This window comes from Typopeltis vanoorti, chromosome 2 (assembly GCF_054136105.1).
Source record: "Typopeltis vanoorti isolate ZY-2024b chromosome 2, IOZ_Tvanoo_1.0, whole genome shotgun sequence".
In the NCBI taxonomy this organism is placed as follows: domain Eukaryota; kingdom Metazoa; phylum Arthropoda; class Arachnida; order Uropygi; family Thelyphonidae; genus Typopeltis; species Typopeltis vanoorti.
Genome location: NC_143550.1, coordinates 15412559 through 15429298, shown reverse-complemented (window position 1 = coordinate 15429298; position 16740 = coordinate 15412559). Strand labels below are relative to the sequence as shown.

Genomic DNA, 16740 nt, shown 5'->3' with positions numbered 1-16740 from the left:
TGATATACAGTATTATTTTTGACAATACACAAATTTTCAGACAGTTTGAGATTTCTCTACCTTGGAATTATCCTGACATCAAGCCTCTCCTGGCATAAACACATCACAACCATTGCATCCTCAGCTTCAAAAAAACTAGGATTTTTCTTTCTCAAGATGTTACTTCACCCACCCCTGAACAGCTGTTAACCTTATTCAAATCAGAAATCTGCCCAGCTGTTGAATGTTGCTCACACATATGGAGTGGGACCCTAAAAGTACCCTCAAAATGCTTGACTCAATACAGAGGAGAGCAATTAGACTTATTAATGACCCATCTCTTACCAACTCACCCCCCTTCACTTTCGCACAGACTTTTGGTTTCTACAATATGTATATTCTACAGATATTTCTATGAGAAATGTACTTCTGAAATTGCATTAATAATTCTCCCATTTAGTACTAAGCTTGTTGGAACACGTGCAGCTGCTCAATATCCCTTCACAGTGCACCTTGAAACCCACAGAACAAGTTTCTTTTCCTCTTCCTTCATACCTGCAACTGCTGTATTGTGGAACAGTCTCCCCCTGTTGTGTTTCCCAAGAAATACAATATACAGACTTTTAAATCAAATGTAAACAAGTTACTCCTTTCCCAACCCACTACCCATGTACTGTACTAACGTACTATAGGTTGATCAACCAACTTCTCATGTATGGGCTCAACATAAAAAAAAAGTTCAGGAATGGGAAGTATTTTGAATATTAATTAACCTTGATGTTAATAAGGCTCTGGAACTGCATGGGATATCACTCATTCATTAATGTGTGAAAGAGCTGGCAGTGCCCTTGATTTGTTTGTTCAAGTCTGGCAAGAGAACATTCCCAGAAAATGGAAAGAAGCAAAAATAGCTACTGTATATAGAAGAATCCAAGTCTCAGTGGTATCCAACTATTAGTATGTAGTGGTGAAGGTGTTATAGAAGATGGTTAAAGACAGAACCTAGCTATATTGGCAATGAAATGAAATGAAGTGTCTTAGTTACATTTTCTAATTGGGTGACTAGTGTGTTGGACAGTGGAAATGCTTATATAGTGATTTGTCTGGAGTTTGCTAAAACATTTGATAGGGTGCCAAATGTTAAACTAGTGTTGAAATTGAATAAGATGGGGGTGGATAGTCAGTTAGAAGCTTGTTACAGAAATGGCTGACTGATAGAAGCTGGATTCTTTGCATTATAGCAGTGATTTTCTGAGTATAACCCTTACAACTTTTGCAATGTGCCCCATGAACATGAATTTCCTACCCAACAAGATTCTCAGATTCCTCATCTCTTCCACCTCCTGAAGCAATTTGGCCAGAGAAGATAGAATGAGATTTTGAGATTTATCGTATTGGAGGAACATATTGCTTCACATTCCTCACAGTCCTCCCTCTGAGGACTGTGAAAAGTTGAGTATGAGAACAGATTAAGGGACTGTGGTCTGCAGAATTTGATAGATAGAAGGAGAGGGGATATGATCAAGACACATAAATTGACGAGAAAAGTCAATCAGGTAAATATAGGAGAATGGTTGCATAGTGTAATGGGTGATGGTAGAATGAGTGGTCATACCCAGAACTGTACAAAGATTTTTTTTGCATGGCAGGTGATGAATAATTGGAATGTGTGTCAGAGTGGGTGGTGAGTACTCCAATGTTGAACATCTTAACTTCAAGGTATGATAAGTATTGTGATATGTGAGTCTTCAGACTCCACAGAGGCTTGGAAATAATACTAATATAAATATAATACACACAGAGATAACAGCCAAAAAATACAAATTAACATAAAAAGCTGAAAAAAATTTGTTGTGGTCTTAAAGTCTACTTTCAACATTTTATTTATTTTTTACCTGATTCAAAAACCCTGCTGTAGAAACCAAACACGGGACTTATTCAAGCCACTTCAGGCCTCCAATGAGCAGGACTGTGGTCTCACAAACCAGGTGATGGAATTCATCTAACACATAAAGAGAGTTGCAGACATCTGTAGCTCACAGCAAATTAGAATTCAAAGCCTATCAGTTGATAAGCTAATATGTTAACCACTCGTCCAATTCAGCTGGCAGTTCTTTTTATGTATTTCTTCTCTATTTCTTATTTTCAATTAACTTATCAGTGTTCATTTTGGTATAAATAATGGTTAGATGCAAATTTGGGGGAGAACAGTGAGGAGTCAAGCACATGTTGTGGCTCTATAGGCTGAATAGACAGAATGAGAGTGAGTGGGGTTACCAGTTCAGTGTGACAAAGTGTAAAGTTTTGAAATTTGGTCAGTAAGGAAGGGGTGCAAAGTATGGGGAAATTTTGAAGGAGGTGTCAGAAATGAGAGAACTGGAAGTAGTGGTAGACAGGGACCTTGTAGTTTAAGGTTACATTGCTCAAGTTGTGAAATCATCATAACAGATTACAAAAATGATTGGAAGAGATTATGGCTCTATTTGTATAAGGTCTTATTCAGGCCTCGTGTGGATTATTGTGCATATTCACTTGGTTTTCACGGGTATATAGATAGATAGATACCAGAAAGGGTCCAGAGTAGTGGCCATCCATGGAAATTGTATAAGGAGGTTGGGAGCAAGGGGATAAGGAACAGGAACTCATCGCGCTCACTCAGGCAGTGCATTCAACTTACCAAGTGAGTGGAATGCATTGCCTGAGAGTGTGCAAATGTCGAATGAGTTTAATTAAGTCACAGTTAGATGAATACAGACATTTATAGCATATATTACATGTAGTTTCTGGAGAGGAAGGGGAACCTTGAGTGAATGGAATGAATATCCTGTCCAGGGAAAGTCACTCACCTGTTATTATGGTGCAATCAAAGCATTAATCCCCCAAGCAGGTGTTATGTGACATCTACCACCATCTAAGTGGTAGATGTCTTTCATTGCCTGGTGATACGCCAGGTGAAGTGGCTACTGCCATGTTTCATCTCCACAGCGGGACCACCGGCTTCTATCCCTCCCTCCCCCTTTCTTCCCACATGTAGTGCAGATGATGGTCTTGCTGATCATGCTTAATACACTGTCATCATTATTTGACTAGGGAGCCCGTTTCTGCTCCATTGAGTACAGCAGTAAAACAGCTTTCTGCAAGCTGGCTGCCCGATATTGCACATGTCTGAAATCAGTGGTAATGCATTCAATTGGAGACTTTTGGATTTGCTAGTGAATGATACTGCTGCCACTTACTCTGCTAGGTCATGTCTGGAGAGAGACTGAGTAAGTGGTATGTAGGGGGCACTGTCCGAGGCTACATTTGCACTGTACTCTGGGCACTCCGTGTGTTTACATACACAAGTCCCTCATCCCAGCTGCATGCCCATGTTCTTTATGTTTCCTGAATCAATTGTAACATGACAGACAATCATACAAAATACTAGCATTTTAACTATGGACATAAAAAAAATCTCTCATAAAAATATCAAAAAACTAAAAAAAATATGAAACTATAAAAAAAAATTGAAAAAAAAATAATAATCAAAATATACCAACCTCCCCTCGAGAAAAGAATAACACTGAATTTTCCTCCAATAATAATAATAATGATAATAAAATAAAAAAACTTCCACATCCAAATCACCAACATTTGAGGCATCAAACATCAATTGATATACACCACCACTTACAGACACCAAAATCTAATTTCCTTTTCTAAACGGAACCCCAATTGGCATCCATCACAACCACAGCCCACCTCAACTGTTTTAACTACATCTTGCATGATGAATTCTGCAAAAAGGAGGAGCATGTGCATTTGTAAAATTTAATGTCCCTTGCCAAAGGCTGTGCAACCTGGAATCTCCACTTTTCCATCTGCTCTGGCTCAAGATTTCCTTACCTCACTTTATAGAACTTCATTTGCTGTCTTTACTGCTTCCCTAACTCTGCCAGCTATGCTGCCCTTTTTTTTACTACTTAACACTAAAATTTATTTCATACAAATTAATTACCCAAATTGCAGTGGTGTAGCTGGGGGGGGGGGGGGGGGTTCTACCCCGGTGGCACTTTGAACCTTATTCTATGCATCGTTTTGACTTTTTGTAGCATTTTTGGTGTATTGAGAGGGATGGCAAAAGCTCTAGCTACACCACTGCCAAATTGTGAGATTGTCTTCCTGGGGGACATTAACTGGCTTCCCTACTCCACCTTCACGGATCAAGCTGGAAGGGAAGATGAATCATTTGCTGTCAGTCATGACCTATCACAAATAGTTAACCAGAATACAGAATACATCCTCATCATTCTTCCAACACTCTGGAACTTTTCTTAACTAGCTCTCCCTCCATTTATACTGTACACTGTAGACTGCTCTCTCCTTAGTAGCTCAGACCATAATTTTATTCAAGTCTTCTTCTCTTCAGTTCATCCTCCAATTTCAGCCTTGTACCTTATGGCACTACAATTGTCCCGACTGGCATGACTTCCAAAATTTTTACACCTCTTTTCCATTTTAGATTACTTTTTGCTCTCTCGAGACAAACATCTGCACACTAAACTAATAACTGAAATAATCTTCACTGGAATGAGAGCCTTCATTCTCCACCCTCTTACAAACTCCTGGCCCTTATCTTAGCTCTAGATCTCAAAAAAATATGATTCTGCAGACCATGAAAAAAATGTAACATATGTTCAGCTGCTTAAATTAATAACTCTGGCTTCTCGTACAGCCCAAAACAAGTTTAGAAAAGTCATCAATAAAATTCCAAAACAGACCTCATAAGAATGAAACTCAATAAACTTGCCTCCTACTTAACTGACAGTTGAATCTTCTGGTCCCTTACTAAAGCTATTGGATTTAACTTCTGCTCTTCCCTTTTTCCTACTTCTCTTGCCTCTTGATGGTACCATGGTATCTTCACCTGTGGAAAAGGCAGACCTCTTGGCATCAGTTTTTTTCCCTTCAACTATTGCTTTAACAATCAAGGCAGATCACTTCCCACACTACCACAAACTGCCTACTGCATGCCTCCTCTGAACTTTTGCTAGAAGGACAGGAAAACAGGAAAATATTGTTTTGTGTCAACTCTTGGAATAATATTCCAAGAGCAGACATGAATCATGTGAGAATAACTGGCAAAAGAAAAGAGGGAAAGAACAGGCATGAATACAAATACTTTCATTAAATGCAAATGAATTTGCAGTAAAAGCACTCCAGAAAAGATAAGTGGTATTTTGAGTAAATGATTGGCAATATTGCTTGTTTTCTGCATGATTTATTAACTGAAATTGCCTTTTCTAATCAGAACACAATGGTGGTATTCACGAGGTCAACCAGTGTGACTAGATGAGCACCCAAAAATCAACTGGCATTAACGACATAGACTTTTCAAAAATATTTCTATATCATGAGTGTAATATGTATGCATGGCAGAATGGGAGAGATGTGTTTCTGGATAGACTGAACAGGAGACGAAAGAAAGTATGGATTTGTAGAAAGTGCGATATATTATTAGACATGAGTTAACAAATGCGAAACAGACTGAATAAATAAGATATGCCATAAATGAAAGAAACAGAAATGGAATTAAAACTAGTGAAAGAATGGGAGAATGTAGAAGTGAAAGTTAGCGATAAGGTAGTGAAAGGAAATATGAATGAGGAAATGGAAGTAAGGTGCTGCAGAATGAGAGGTAGCGAGACTATGGAAGTGACAGAATAAAATTGTCAGAATGCAAGATTTTATGAAACAGTTATTGAAAATGAAAAACGAAATGAGGAATATGCAGAGTAATATTAGACATTTAGTGGAAACTAATGAAAGTGTGTAAAAGAATACAATGAAAGAAAAAAGGGTAAAGGCGGTGATGAGTGATTCCAGGATAGCAGTGTATGGAGATACCATTGTTAGAGGATTAGTTACTGAGAGAGTCCATTAAGCCTGCTGTCCAGGAGGGAGAATGAGCAAAATAATTCAGGCTTTGGACATGAGGAAGAATTGAGCAAGAGAATTAGTGGTTGTTGTAGGGACAAATGTTTTAAGATGACATAAGAAGAATGTAAGGACGAATATCAGGAAATTATTGAGAAGTGTGAAAGATACAGTATAGTGGGAAAGGTTGTGTGTGTTGCAGAAGTATGATAAGATGAGATGGAGAGCCAGAATCATGAATGGTATGCTAGCAGAACTGTGTGAGGAGAAGGGAATACAGTTTGTGGATGTATGGGATGTGTTAGAGGGAAGAATGGAATTATACAGGCATGATGGGTTGCCTTTGAGTGGCTTTGTAGTGAGTGCACTGGAGAAAGTGTTGTTAGATGGAAGTGCAGTGTATGATGCAAGTAAGAGATGAAGTGAAAGAACAGAAGAGTGGTGTTAAAGAGACAGAAATGAATGCAACAGAAACAGGGAAATGGAGAGCCCGAGTGGACATGGAGATATAGCATAGGGAGAGTGGAAGTCACTTAGCTGTGACAGCCCATTGAACTTAACATGAAAGAGAAAATGAAATGAAATTAATAATCATTGCCTATACTGTAGTCTCCCCCTTATCCACAGTTTCAGTTATTTGCGGTCAACCCCGGTCCAAAAATATTAAATGGAAAATTCCAGAAATAAACAATTTATAATTACATAGCAAAGTGGATCCAACATTATTTCAAAGCCGAATGTTTGTAGAAACTATGAAAGTTTCATAAGTTAGCTTGAGAGCTTATGAGAATACAATCCTCGGCATCCCTGAGTTGCCTTAGCATGCACTACTTAAGTAGCTAAGGCAACTGTGCGATGCCAAGGACTGTATTCTTGTAAGCTCTCAGGTCAACTTACGAAACTTTCATAGTTTCTACAAACATTTGGCTTTGAAATAATGTTGGATCTAATATCCACTTTGCCTATGTAATTTTGCATCATCAAAATGAAGCCGTATAGTTCTTTCTTTTAGTAATAGACAATTCATAAATTTAAAATGCACTCCATTCTGAGTAGATCTCGGTTATCAGATCAACAGTTGCAATATCGCAGTGCTTGTGTTCAAGTAAATATTTTACTTTAATAATTATTATTAAAGTAAAATAACTTATAAAAGTAAAATTACTATAATTATTTTACTTAATAATGGCCTCAAAGCACAAGAGTATTAATAAATTAATAATAAGTAGTATATTAATAATATATATTACTGAGCTTAATTTATAAATTAAACTTTATATCCCCTGCAGATAAAGGGGGACTGCTGTGTGTGTGTGTGTGTGTGTGTGTGTGTGTGTGTGTGTGTGTGTGTGTGTGTGTGTGTGTGTGTGTGTGTGTGTGTGTGTGTGTATTTTTTAAAATTAAAAAAAAAATGTGTAACTCACACATGAGAAATAAAACCTATGGGACACATCAGTGCTGTATGTTGGGTGCAGGTAAGGATAGAGAAAGAAGAAATCTTTTGACCTTGCTCTTGAGGAACTGGAGATGGTGGTAGTAGTTTAGAAACACATTATGAGGAATTTATAACTTATTTTAATGGTATTACAACACCAAACAAAGCTAAAGTATAAAAGGATGTTTATAAGCTAGCTTATATTTCACTGGATTTCAAACTAACATCTTCAGAGCAAAACAGCAACATGTTACAGTTAATATGCAACATAAGTGAAACAATTCTAATGCAACAGGCAAAAGATCTAAAGTCCTGATTTTCTGCCCCCTAATGTTGAATAAAAGAAGTACTACAGTTAAGTAGGAGTTGATCTTAAAATGACAGTTCACAAAATTTTGGCAGATTAATGCAGCCATGCTTGTTGAGCTTTGGAGAATGCTTCATTGCCATTGGTGACTCATTAAAAATAGTTTTCCAAGTCTACAGTCTTCCACCTTTAGTAGCTGGTAACATTCATTTAGACATCATAGCAAGCATCCTAACCAGATCTAAACCATTTAAAAGTAATATGCCACAGAAAGAAATAGCTGCTTTAAAAAAGCGATTAAGATTAAAAATATTGTGATTACTAAAATTCATTATCATGAATCAAGAGGATTACAAAAAAAAATGCAAGATCTCCTAGATGGCAGTTCTACTTACCAAATTATAGAGCAAGCCTTAATATGTCACAAAAGTTTGAGTTCATAAATTATTGGGGGAAAAAAGTTACTTCTTGGCCCAAAGAAATCATTAACAAATTAAAACCTGCTCACGTTAAACTACCCAGTATTTATGTGGTATCTAAAATCCATAAATTCACTATTCTACTTTAACTGTTATTGTAATATAAACAGTCTAACTTATGAACTTTCTCAATAGTTAGGTAAGTCACTTGTCCACCTCACTGGCAACTCCTCTATTTTTATAAAAAAAATTCGGTTCATTTCAAAACACTAGTGAAAAATTACATACTTAAAAATTCAGACATGCACCAACTAACAGACACTCTTGATTTAATAAAATGTAACTTCTTTTTGAATTATTCAAATGTATTATGATTGCATGCTACATAATTTGATAAGGAAAAATCTATAAACAGTTTAACACTTGGAGTCCTGTCGATGTAAATATACATCGATTGTGCATGAACCCAGAATCCCATTGATGCATGTTTACATCGCTAAATTAAAAATTCTGAAAATAATAATTTATGCTTGAAATTCATTATCAGACTGTACTGTAGTTAAATTTGAACCATCAGCTTCATTATCCATGAAGATGGTTGACTTTTATGCTGAATATTACCCAAAATGTATGTATAATGTTATGTAATATTCCTTACATTTCAAAAACTGAATGGCCTAATTCAATAATTTACCACTCGACTTTTGTAGCCGATAGTGGATAATTATAGTGACGTGCACCCCTATGTAAAATGATATTTTCATCATAATAATAACACACATAAATTTTATTTATAATTTTCATTATTTATGTAACATCTAAGCAATATTTGGATTGAATTTGTTGAATTTTGAACACTAAAGAAGTAAATATAAGTATAAACTAATAAAAAATTGACTTTTTATTTTTTTCTAAAACCTTGATTTCTTGCAACCCATTTCTGGAGCCCATACCACATGTATAACTAAAATTTTTGTTCCAATTAATTGTCAAAGATGCTAACTAAAAGACAAAAAAAAATAATTATTTCGCTATTCTATATGAATACTGCACAGCAATTTTTTAAATGGAGCTCAAAATGGTCAGGACACAGAGTCTTTTAAGTTCTAGTAGGTCTAGGACTCAAAGTGTTAATGGTACTACAGTTGTTTTTCCCCCTTACTTAACTTTTATTATTATTATTATTACATGACACCTCCAATGAGTCCAAAGACTCATCAAGGGAGGATACCTACTCTACAATTCCCCGTCTCCACTGCTCAATCCAACTACAGCGAACCCATCTACACCAGTGTTTCCCAACATGGGGGCCCACCCCACAGGGGGACAATTTGAATATTTTGAGGGGAAATTAGAAAATGATGTTGCATTTGTCACCTCATCACCGATCTAGTAAAAAAAAAAATCACCATTGTCAGTGATAAATTATCAATGTTGAAACCCTGACTTTCTGAGAAGAAAAGCTGGCAACACTAGTACAGCAGTCAACATAAATACTTGGATGCATAAGTATGTTAAGGTTAGATTCAATGTATCTGTCACTTCTGAAAAGTGAATTTTTTTTTTTTATCCCACAATATTATTACACCAGATCATAGAGGTCAAATTCATGTATTTTATACAGCACCTTTCCTGGGTTGTTATGAAGTTCACATTTGGAAATCTCCATACAATTAAGAAAATGCATTGCCAATGCTTCCTCGATGTTACAGATTTTGCAGATGGGGAAGACTTTTATGCCATTGCTAAACATGATTGGTCTTGTGTGGCCGATCTTGAGGCGAGAGATCATGGTAGTCGCACAATGATTAAACTAGGATGTAAGTAAAAATTCAGGCATTTATTTAAAGAAAATAAGTTGAGATACTCTTCAATATACTTTTATTTTTTTCAAAATATGTACAGTATAATTATAATAATAGTAAGAAGCTCTGCATTTCTACATCTACGAAATGGTAGCTCCTGGTTTTCCTGCTGAATACCTATGGTGAGTCATGTCCTGGATAATTGTTGTTCTTATGTTTTCTTTTTGAGTGGTTTTAAAAAGATCGATATCTGTGGTATCACTTGATGTTGCAGCCATTTTTGCTACTTCATCTGCAGTTTCATTTCCCTTTAATCCCACATGGGATGAGATCTATTGGAAAATTATTTCGGAATCCTTATGTAGTTTGTTTATGTTTTTTGCTATGTCTCTAAGTATTTCTTGATAGCGTGAAGGGCTGCTAAGGAATCCCTGAAAAATATAAATTCCTTTGGGTTTTTCCAAAAGGTTTTTCCAAATATCCAAATGTTGCAGTGCTGTGTTAATGGCTATTACTTCTGCATGGTATGATTTGCATCCAATACTGTTAGTTGTTTTTAATTCTATATTTTGAGAACCATAGATGAATACGCCACTCCCAGAATTGGCATTTGGATTTTTGGAGCCATCTGTGTAGATCTTTATTTATTCAGGTCCATATTCCATTATTTTTGAAAGAGCTAATGATCTCAAGATTTCAGGGTGTTCTAGGCTTTTTTTCTCATGTTTCGCTATTTCCAAATTGATAACTATGTTTTTCCTGTCTTGATTTGGAGGAAATGCTGGGTAGTTGGTTATTTTATTTGGACAATCCAAGGGAATTTTATTTTCCATGATTTCATGCATACTTGATATTTTCTTTATTCTGTTTGTTGGTTGCCACTTTTTAAAAGTTCACTTGTTTTGTAGATGAGGGAAAGGCATATACTGCAATTTTCTTAGACTTGGCGAAGGCATTTGACAGGGTGCCACATGATAAGCTGATATTTAAGTTGCAGCACATGGGTCTGGATGTCAGATTGGTCAACTGGATTCAGGATTGGCTGTCTGATAGGTATCAGAGAGTTGTGTATGGTGGAGCAGTTTCCAGGAGGCAGAGGGTTACAAGTGGGGTCCCACAGGGCTCAGTACTAGGACCTATATTGTTTAACCTTTATATCAATGACATAGCCAGTGGATTGCAGGGGGATATTCAGTTGTTTGCAGATGATGCTAAGCTGGGAAGGATTATTAGTAATAGTGCAGATGTGGTAGCCCTGCAAGAGGATTTAAATAAGCTAGATAGATGGGCAAATGAATGGGGGTGTCAGTTTAATGCAGCAAAATGTAAGGTCTTGAGGTTTGGGAAACATCGATGGGATGCTGCATACTCTATGGGAGGAGTTATACTGGAGGAAGTAGGGGAGACAAGAGATCTGGGGTTGATGATTGATAGAAACCTGAAGTTTAGGGGACATATTGCAAAGGTGGTGAAGGTAACACAGAGGATTGCTGCTATTATGAGAAGGACACTGACCTGCAGAGATAAAAGGGTTATCATTCCGTTGTATAAGTCTCTGATCAGACCACACTTGGACTATTGTTCTCAGATTTGGTCCCCAGGATTTGAAGGGGATAAATTAACTGTGGAAAGGATACAAAGACGAATGACAAAGATGGTTTCAGGACTGTACAAGGATAGTTATGAGGATCGGCTGAGAGAATGTGGACTGCAGAGTTTGGTGGATAGAAGAAGGAGAGGTGATATGATTGAGACTTTTAAACTGTTGAGAGGTGGTTACAGGGTTGACACTGGGGAGTTCTTTCGCTTGGTTGATCAGCGGGAAGGAGTGATGACAAGAGGCCATCCCTGGAAGTTACGAAAGGAAACTGTGAGCAAGAGGGTAAGGAGTGGTTTCTTTGTGTGGAGGGTGGTTGAGCTGTGGAATGCATTGCCTGATGGAGTGGTGGGAGCGAGAACGGTCAGTGAGTTTAAAGAGTGGTATGATAGACTTTGTGTTTCTCAGGGGGGGACCTCCCCTCAGTGAGTCTTGACAGACTTTATGTCTTAGGAAGGACCTCCCTCGATGAGTCTTTTGACTCCTTGGAGGCCTGAATAATAATAATAATAATAATTGTTCTATGATCAAGGTTGGCTCTTTTTTCTACAAATTTAGTAAGATCTTCTTGCCACCTAATTTTTAAAGGAACAAGGTTGAATTCAAATTCTGCTATTTTTCCAGGAGTTGTATTCCTTAGTCCACGCATGATTCTAGCTGCATTTTTCGGAATTTTTATAAGCTTGTCTAAACTGGTTTGTGATGTTTGTATCCAGATGGGCGAAGCATATTCCATTATGGGTCGGATAATAGAGGTGTATTTGACTTTTAAGGTTTTAGCATCGACTTCCCACTTTTAACGTGAGATACTTTTCATGATATTTAGTCTTCTTTTTGCTCTGACTGTTAATATGTTTATTGAAGCTTAGTGATGGATCCAAAGTAACTCCAAGGTATTTGGGGTTTTCATGAAATGTAATTAGTTGACTGTTTAGCTTAATCGTTTGTCTCTACTTTCTGAGGTGGTTATTATGGTAAATACACACATTTCTTATCGGGGGCCAGGGGTCTAGAGTTATAAGGTTTTAGTTTGTTAGTGACTTCTACAGGCCAAGAAGTGACTTTCTTAAGGAGTCTGTGGAGAGTTCTAATCTGAGAGCTGGTAGGATTATATTCAGTAGGGAAGTAGGTAGTACGGTCTAGTACTAAAGCATTAAGCTTACCTTTGTAGTCCTTTTGATTGACTCCTTAAGAAAGTCACTTCTTGGCCTGTGGAAGTCACCAACAAACTAAAACCTTATAACTTTAGACCCCCCCCCTCGATTATATGGACTCCCAAAAATACATAAACAAAATGTGCCATTACATCCCATAGTGGATGGCATTGATTTCCCCCACATATAAATTAGCCAAACATTTAGCCAAAATGCTCACACACTATACTAGTAACACACCATCACACATAAAAAACTCAGCCCACTTTAAAGCCAGTATAGAAAACCTCTCACTCCAACACACTGACATAATGGTCAGTTTTGACGTCTCCTCCCTATTCACTGATGTCCCACTCAAAGAAACCCTAGAGCTCATCCAAGCCAAGTTTCCTCCCAATATCTCAGCCCTATTTTAGTTTACAATGAACTCAGGCTATTTCATTTGGCAAGGAAAATTCTACAAACAGATAGAGGGGACATCCATGGGTTCACCACTTTCCCCACCCTTGGCCAATTTCTTTATCGAGACCTTTGAAGAGAAAGCCTTAAACTCCGCCCCACAAAAACCCACTAATTTGGCTTCGATACATGAATGATGTGTTCGCTATTTGGCCACATGGCTCAGATACACTCCACTCCTTCCTAACACACTTAGACAACCAACACCCCAGAGTCCAGTTCACCTTAAAAAAAGAGGAAAACAACACCCTCCCCTTCCTAGACACTTTAATCACTCGCGAGCTTGATGGATCTTTGGTTTTCTCTGTTTACAGAAAACCCACCCACACTGGCAGATACATTCACCAGCAATCCCACCCCCCCAACAATACATGGTTATAAAAACACTATATAACAGGGCAAAATTAATCTGCTCAGATGACGATGCCCTAACCACTAAACTAAACCATATCCTCAACACTTTCTTAGCCAATGGCTATAACCCCCAAAAAATCTAAAAAATACTAAAACCAGTAAACCACAACCCCCCACCTCTCCTCCACAATAAAGATTACACCAAGTCTATCACCATCCCCTACATCCAGGGAACCTCTGAGAAAATAACCAATGTCCTCAAAAAAAATGACCTGACTTCTTGTTATAGACCATATAAAAAGTTGGCATCCCTAAAGATGCATTCTGGAAAAATAAAGATCTGCTCAGAAGTTCTGTGAGTATCGAGACAAAGAAAAGAATGATGAGAACATTAGTGTGGCCAATTTTCACATATGGAGGTGAGACCTGGATATTCAAGAAGAGAGTAAGGCAATAGATAATGGCCTTTGAAATGTGGTGCTATAGGAGAGCTCTGAAAATCCCATGGACAGAACATGTGACATATACAGATGTCCTACAGAGAATGAGAACACAGAGATATTTTTACAGGAAATGATCCAGAGAAAGATGAGATTGGCAGGACATGTACTGAGAGGTTCAGCAGGACAGAGGATATTAACAGTTTTAGAAGGAAAAATTACAGGAAAAGGATCAAGAGGCAAAAAACGAAGGACATGGCTTGAAGATATAAGATCATGGACAGGATCACATGGCTGTGCAGAAACAAAAAGGAAAGCCACCAACAGAGAGAACTGAAAGGACATGGTGCTGCACCCTCTCACTGAGGAAGCTACATGAAAAAGAAGAAGAATACAAAATTTATATTCATTGAAGAAAGTCAGAAACAGTTTTACCTATGTTCCTTTTTTATTTGAAGTATCTATTTATATTATATTTTTTTCAGAACTTGGTTGACTATTATGCTAAGAGGAGGCATCAAAATCTTTGAGGTTGGACATGATCCAAAAAAAGGTTGGGAACTAGTGATCTACACCAACGCCATCTACCACCCACCACCACCAGTATTTTCACAGACAATTACAAACATCCATGCCCATGGCGGCATTCAGACCTGCAGCCTTTTGGTTGGAGAGCAGATCGCTAACCCCTCAGCCAACCAGGAACAGTTTGAAAACAGAGTACTGACCATGGTTACTTCCAAATCCTAAGTGCGGCTACACTTCATTGATGATGATATATTTGCCATTTGGTCCCATGGGCAAGACACTTTGAATTCTTTCATAACCTACCTTAACAGCTATCACCCCAAAATTCATTTCACATTAGAAAAAAAATCAGATAACTGTATGCATTTTCTTGGCATATTAGTCATTCGCTTTCCAGATGGTTCACTATCTTTTTTCCATTTATAGCAAGCCAACACACATAGGAAGGTTACATAAACAATCATCAGTGCAGGAGCGAATGCTGGTCTTGAAATTCACGCTTGTTCTTGTTATCATTTAGGGAGTGAGAGGTGTGATTGAAATCTAATTATTGGAATAATGAATTACAGGTAACCCTCGTGTAACGCAGCTATTAGGTTCCATAGAACCTAACATCTGCGTTATTTTTTTTCTTTGAGACGAATTTTCTTTTCAATGTTTATTTTTTACCCTTTCAATGCAATTTGTGGCCATTACTATAAAAATAATTTTTTTACATAAAAAAGCATTACATATTAATTATGTATGTGACTCACCAGAAAATAAAGTGCTTAGCTTGAGATAACACACTTATGATTTTTAATGTGCTTTCCTGGCAGAAAACGAAGATAATTTTCAACAATAAACACTTTATACGGTATACAGTTGACGTACATGTGTGCTAAAGAGTGTTTCCCCTAGTATAAATTCACTACTTATAACTACCTGCGCGATACGGGCAGACACAAATTTAACGAAGATAAAATTTGAATTTTAAGTTGCGCGGTGAAAAATATATGAAAAGATAAAAGGTTACTACATTTTCTAGACTGTGTTTTTGTCAAAACTGTGTTGAACAAGGGTTACTACAGTTTGTAGACCGCGTTGTATAAATACCGCGTTATACGATGGTTACCTGTACTGACCATTTAAAACTATATAATTAGAAATTTATGTACATTTAATCATACAAATACAACATTTATTTTACAAATGATATTCTATATTTTTCAATTTAGCTACTTGAATATAAATTTACTCTTTCTAGATATACATAAAGCTTTTGACTCTGTATCACATAAAATTTTAATAAAAAAAATTAGAAGTCATAGGAATACAAGGTACTGCCCTAAACATTCAAAAATTACTTAAATTCCAGATCAAAAATTGTAAAATTAAGCAACAGCTATAGCAGCTCCAAAACTGTAGACTGCAGTGTACCACAAGGATCTGTATTGGGACCAATTTTATTTAATATTTATATCAATGACTACGGCAATCTTAAACTAAACAGTAAAATAAATACTTTTGCAGATGATACAGTACTAATTTTCTCTACAGACACAGCCGAACAGATGAAAACTATCGCGAATGCTGATCTTTTGAAAGTAACAAATTGGTTCCAGTCAAACAAACTCAGTCTCAATGTCTCAAAAACTAAATACATAAATTTTAACTTGCAAAATACAACTGGAAAAATGAACTTCACTGCACAATTAATTTTGCATGATTGGAATTGCAGGACAAATTCAAATTGCAACTGCGAGAAAATAGAAAAAGTCAGTGTAATAACTTACTTGGGATTAAAAATTGATAGTAGTTTAAGCGGGAAACCGCATATTACCGATGTCATAAATAAAGTGAGGATTATAAAATATAAGACTTATTGTTAAACTGACCATAGATTTTTAATTCGTACGTATGTTCGTACAATATTGCCTACCGGTTTCGCTAGTAACTGAATACCTTTTTCAAGGCTTGCACAGTACAAAAAATGCAAAAAAGGTTTCAGAATACAAAAAAACGTTAGTACCTGTTATGTAGCTAAGGTAACACATTCGCGTGACATTTCTATTCAGTATCATGAACACGCATTACATGCAAACGCGTAATATGATTATTCGCGTACTGTAGTTCTGTTGAACTGAGGGAATTAATTAGATTTTTCCAAGTATCATTCAGTATGGTCCCTTGATCTCTGTTTAGGTTGCTGCCTGTATGTAGCACTACTGCTGCTTCTTTAAATAAACGATGTCTATAATCTTTGTCTACATAGGGCATAGAGCTGTTATTCCAGTCTATAGTGTGGTTCGAAGTTGAAAAGTGATGTGCTAACCCAGAGGTGATCATTCTGTTGTGATTTACATTG

General features: G+C 36.8%; 1 protein-coding gene across 4 annotated transcripts in view; it reads left to right on the top strand.

Annotated features, from left to right (window-relative positions):
- Window positions 1-16740, top strand: part of Oseg1 (intraflagellar transport protein Oseg1) — a 796421-nt gene that overhangs the window by 721109 nt on the left and 58572 nt on the right. The gene's annotated exons all lie outside the window — the stretch shown is intronic.